Source organism: Triticum aestivum, chromosome 5D, assembly GCF_018294505.1.
Source record: "Triticum aestivum cultivar Chinese Spring chromosome 5D, IWGSC CS RefSeq v2.1, whole genome shotgun sequence".
NCBI lineage: Eukaryota > Viridiplantae > Streptophyta > Magnoliopsida > Poales > Poaceae > Triticum > Triticum aestivum.
In genome coordinates this window covers 97,737,841-97,743,914 of record NC_057808.1, presented here as the reverse complement: position 1 = coordinate 97,743,914, position 6,074 = coordinate 97,737,841, and positions in this window count along the sequence as shown.

The following is a 6,074-nucleotide window of genomic DNA, read 5'->3' as shown; positions in this document are numbered from 1 at the left end:
TCTGTTGTTTCTTGTCCTAAGCCGCCACTGGGTCGTCCCCTTATATACCCGGGTTGACGCCCTGCCGGCCTACAGAGTCCCGGCCGGCTCATACAACGTGTCCGACTCGGTGACTTATCTTACACGCCTTACAATACAAGTCTACATATACATGGCAGTTTATATTCGTGGGACTTAGTCGCCTTCGGGTTTGGGACCTCTACTAAGCCTATCTATGAACCGCCATTGTTATTATACTCTTGGGCTTCATTGAGATGAACCGCCACAGGGGTGACCTGGCCCCTCCTGGGCGGGTCATACCGGATAGTCATATCCCCAACATTAGGCCCCAGGTTGATTTGAACTTGTACATGTCAATCTTCAATACTTAGAAAAATCCTTCCTCCTCTTACTATGAAATATTGTAACCCGCCATGATGTCATCTCCAAAAATTGTGATAACCCGCCATGACGTCACCTGTGATTAATGTTACACAGAATCCAAATCTTAATGAATCTCTTTCTTTACTGACCCTCTGAAAATTAAGGCACCCACGCCGTCGCTTATCCATTTTCTGCCTCCTCGATTCTCGCGCCTATTGTTTGTCCTTCCAATCTTATAAATAAGGCCTCGGACTCTCCTCTCATTCTCCCCCTTTCCTTCTCACTTTCTTGTTCCTCTTTGCGACGCACCAACCCGCACGAACTCCGCCGCCGTCGACCTTCGTCTCTGACCTCAACTCCGGCCGCTGCATCACCTTGAACGGACCAGAAAACTGCGGCGCCCCTCCGCTGTCCCATCAGCGTCAGTAAGCCCTCCTTTCTTTTGCCATAGATCTGTCATTAGGGTTTTAGTGTTCATCGGTGTTCATCACCGCCCTTCTTTATCCTTGTTTAGATCCATGCATTAGATCCAAAAACCACATAAATCTTGCGCGGTAGTAGTTTTAGCACCAATTTTTTATACTAGAATACATCCTCATTACGATAGATCTCCTCCAGGGCACCACTGCTTTTCCACTGTCACCTCTGTAGGTTTCAATTTTATCCCCTTTTCTGAACAGTTGCAGATCCAAATCTATAACTTTAATCTGTAAAACCTGTTTGTCCAACACTTTGTAGAATTTTACTCTTTATCAGATTTTGAATACATGTACCTTTCATGGCGGCTTACACGTCCGGCTTACAATTATTCATATACCATTAGCCCTCACTTAAGCCGCCATTTTGAATGCATACTATCAGCGCATAACCTGTGATTTCACCAATTGACTTGAACTGGCAATTTTTTCCTTTCCTTTAGGCCTTCTTTCTTTCACAATGCTGCCCAAAATAGTCTACACATGCAACTGGGTTCCTTCCATCGTCACTGAGGGTACTTTTAAGGACTTTTTCAAAGTCGGGTATCTTCCTGCCAAGAGTGTGATGCATTACTGTGCTCCTGACCCGGGCGAAGAAAAACCTCAGCCGAAAGATGGTGAAGTCATCGTTTTTACTGACCACATGAACCGGGGCTTCTCACCGCCCGGCTCTAAGTTCTTCCGAGACGTTCTGCACTTTTTCTAGCTCCACCCTCAAGACATCGGACCCAATGTCGTGTCAAATATCTGCAACTTTCAAGTCTTCTATGAAGTATACCTTCAAGAGGAGCCACGTGTTGAGCTCTTTAGAGAGTATTTTTACTTAAACCGCCAGACTGAGTTCACAAATGGTCCTAGCTTGGAGCTCGGTGGAATTTCAATTCAACGCAGAAGAGACGCCATCTTTCCTTAGCTTGCCGAGTCACCCCAAAGACTAGAGCCAGACGTGGTTTTATTGCAAAGACACTTCTCCGGCTAACGAGAATCCACTGTCGGGTTATCGTGTTGAACGCCTTGTCGGTGGGAAACGACACCTATGGGATCACAAGAATCCCTACTACGGTTGCCGGGGCGCAGGGTTGTGAGAAGAGCAGGATCAACAGTTAGCACAAGGATCGTTTACCCAGGTTCGGGCCGCGAGGATGCGTAATACCCTAGTCCTGCTTTGGTGGCTGTATTTCAGAGAGTTCTTGAGCTCTTGAACTAGCTGCGGTGGCTGCGTGGTTCAAAAGAGCCGAATCCCTCTCCAGTATGCCATGGGCCTCCTTTTATAGTCGAAAGGGGCTGCCACAGTGGCACACAGGAGGTGGAAAGGCCTACAGTGCTATGAGCTTATCGCTCGTATTACAGGACAAGACACATTTAATGCGTAGCTTAGGTGTCCCCTTGCTTTATCGGGGACGGGAACGAGGCCCGTCCCGTCCGTCGCCGTTCCTCCTCACTTCGACACGCGCCCTGGCCAGCGACGCATGCGGCGCCATGTAGGCAGGCAGGCAGCTGAGGTGGCGCGGTGGTAGGGTCTTCACGAAGATCTGCATGCCGCCACGCAGGCATGTGCTGAGTTGGCTTGGAAGCTGCATGTTGCCACGCAGGTGCCCGCTCAGCTGGTTGGGCTGGCAGCTGCATGCGAACGGCGGTGGAGGCTTGGTTGGTGCGGGCCTGGCAGTGGCCCCGCTGACGCCCTTGGTGAGGGCCTTCCCGGGTGGCCCGACAAGGGTCTTGTCGTGGCGTGTTGTCGTCCCCGGCAAGGATCTTGCCGGGGGTCTTGTGGCTCTCCTCGCCAAGGATCTTGCCGAGGATCGTTGTCTTCTAATCCTCATATGATCTTGAATATTCCTTGTCTTCACAAAGATCTGCATGCCACCATGGAGGTGCCTCCCGAGCCCTGGCCCAACGTGGTTGATGGTGTTGGAGACCGTGGGCTCAGGGTGGTGCGCTCTGCTGGTGTTGGACGAGCCGCCCCGACAAGGGCCTTGCCGGGGGAACCTGCTTCGTCTCTCTGCTCTTTTGTGGTCTCGGCCTTGGCGTTGCTCTGGCTGTCTTGGGCTTTGGTTTTACCTCGGTTCACCACCCCTGTCCTGCTTGGTGCGGCCGTGGGCGCGGCTCCGACTGCCCGTGCACAGGTAAAGGGGTACAAAGGTACGCCCCTTCTTTTGTACACCGACAGGAGCCCCCGGGCCTGGGCCACACGTAAGCGCGACACGTTGTTGGGCCAGGCCCAAAACGGTGTGCGGGCAGGAGGGGCGGTTTTTACCGCGGTAAAACTTTTCGCTCGGTGCGCTTCCCACGACCCGGGCACGACGTGGAGGGTCGTGCGTGACATGGGGGTCATGCGTGGGGCGGTTCCCGCACGCATGCGTCATATCACAGTAAATGGGTAGCGCGACCCGCACCTTCCCCATAAAAAGGGATAACCGCGAGCGCACTGTTCCTTTACCCTCCGCGCAATCCCAATCTTGGAAGCCTCCGTTCGCCTTCCTCTTCTTCCCTAAGCTTCGCTCTTGCTCGCCGCCATTGCGTTCCCGCCGCCCTCTATTTCTTGCCCCCCTCCCCCGGCCGCCATGGTGCCCAAATCCACCAAGGGCAAGGGAGTGGCCAAGGATGCCGGAGCGACGGAGCCGCCGGAGAGTGCGCTGGCAGTGCAGCGGACCCAGTCCGCCTACTTCCCCTCGACAGTTGATGTGTTCGAGCTCCGGGAAGCCTTCAGGCCCCTATGGGGGGTGAAGACGGGGGGAGAGAAGACGGGGCACCTAGCCACGCGTGTCATCCCCGCCAACTGCGCCGAGGCTGCCCCGAATCGGTACCCTTTCTTTTTGACTATTTCTCCTGCGGGCTTTGTCCTCCCTTCTCCGATTTCTTCAGCGACATCATGCATACCTTTGGCTTCCGCCTCTTGGATTTTACCCCAAATGCGTTGGCGTGCATGGCCCTTTTCGCGCACCTCTACGAAGGTTTCGTCGGGGTGCACCCCAACACGGCGCTTTTCCGCCACTACTTCTTCCCTCGGATTCAAACGGGGGGCGCCATCTCCGGTTGCGTCACCTGGATCCCAAGATCCAAGGGAGCGTACCCGGATGGTGCCATGAAGGAGAGGTGGGAAGAGTGGCGGGGCCGGTGGTGCTGGATTGAAGAAAAGGACCCACCGGCGTTCTGTGAAGTTCGCCGGGCGCCGTCGGTCCGCAGAAGCGATTGGAGCGACGTCGATGCCGACGACGAGAAGCTCACGATCGCCACCACCAGGATCCTTCGGCTCACCGAGGCCGGGCTCACCCTTGAGATGATCGGGGCGGACTTCATCCGCCGCCGGATCGCTCCACTGCACAACAAGGGGAGGCCGGCCTGGCTCTTCACGAACCCCGCCGACACCATGCGGCTTCGCCCCGTCCTCGACCACAATTTCACAGTGATGGGGCATGCCCATTTCTGCTAGCGACTCTTCCAGCTCGATGTGGGCCGCAACGGCGAGGTCGAGTGGACCGGCAAGGTCGCGAGGGCCACCGTGAAGGCCGGCAAGGTCGTCAAGGGGCCTTTGTTCAAGTTGCCGGCAGGAGTGGTCCCGCTGTGCAATAATTCGCCCCGGACCGACATCGCCATGATGCCAGACTGCAATGCGCATGGCCCTGACCCGAGCTGGGTCGAGCCGGAGGACATCCAGGTGCAGAAGTTCTTCGACACTCTGCACAAGGGGTACGTCAACGCCGACGCCGAGCGGCAGCTCGTCCAAGACACCTCCCAGGCGGAACTAGACTACATTACCGCCAGGGCGATGGAGGCGCAGCTTGCTGAGGAGGCCGGTAGCGCTGGTGGTGTGGAGGACAAGGCCGCGATGGCCGCGGAGGAGGAGGAGCTCGCCCGGTGGGCGGCGGCCGCCGGGGAAGCCAACAGCGCCGGCACCGAGGCTCCTCTGGTTGAGGATGCGGCCGATGAGTCATCGAAGGAGGAGGCCGGGGCTGTTGACCCTCCGGCTACGGGGAGAGGGCGAGTCTTGCGGCGGGCCATTTCTGGCGAGCCGGTGCGGCCCGTCAAGGTCGCGTGGCGGCCAAAGTCCCCGGAGGAGTCCGCGCGTCAGACGAGGGCCGCGGCAGCGAAGAAGGTGGTGAAGGCCGCGGTGTCGAAGAAGAAGGCATTTGCTTCCTCTTCGTCCAAGCGCGCGCAGACTCCGCCCTCCTCCCCTCTTCCGGAAGACGCTGACATGGGGGTCACTTTCGACTTCGGGTCCCTCAGCCCGAGGAGGAAGAGAAAGACAACAGAGGAGGAGGTGGACAATGAGTAAGTATCCTGCTCTTTCTCGTCATCTCTATCTCCTCAATCTGCACCGTTTGTCTTGACTTGCTTTCATCTTTGCAGGGACGCGGAGACACTGGCCCAGAGGGTGAAGAGGGCCAAGGCCTCGGCGGGCGGCCAGCCCCGGCTGGTACTTCAAGGGCGCCACTGGTGGTGTTGAGCAGCCCGGACAGCAGCCCCTGGCGCAGCCCCCAGTGTAAGTTCCTCACTCACCCCTCGTCAACATGTGTCAGGGGTATGATGCTTTGCTGCTGACCTTGCCGTGTATGCAGGAGGAGAGCAGCAGCAGGAGGAGCCACAGAGGGCTACTCCCAACATGCCGCCCCTATCAACCACGCCGCCCCGAGGGGCGTCCTCAGCAAGGGCGCCAAGCCCCGAGCCCACGCACATGGAGGAGGAGGAGGAGAACTTGGGTGCTGGTGGCTTCGCCTCGGTGCTAGATGCCAGCGGGGAGGGGACCTCTGTTCTTTAGCCTGGCACGGGTAAGCCTCTCACCTTTCGTCCCTGTTCTTTTTCTTTTCTTGCTGATCCTTGGTCTTGGCTTTGTCTCACCCCCTTCTTGGTGCCCAGATCGTTCCACGGCGGACCAGGAGGACATAGACGCCATCATCAAGGACGTCGCCAAGGACGCCGCGGCAGAAGCCGAGAAGGTCGCTGCCGAGGAGTCCGCCAAGGGTGCTGCGGAGGACACCGCCAAGGGGCCTGCCGGGGAGTCTGGTAAGGCTACTGCTGAGGAGGCCGGCGAGGGGCCTGCCAGAGAATCCGGCAAGGCCGCCGCCGAGGAGGAGGTGGTCGATGACCAGCCTTCCTCCTCCGCCGCCTCCGGCTCTGGCAAGCATCTGAGGATGGGCGATGATTTGTTCATCCATCTTCCAGGCACGTCGAGGACCAGGGCGCCCGTCGAGGGAGAGGTGTTCGACGACGAGGTGCTCGCTGCCACCGGGCTCGAGG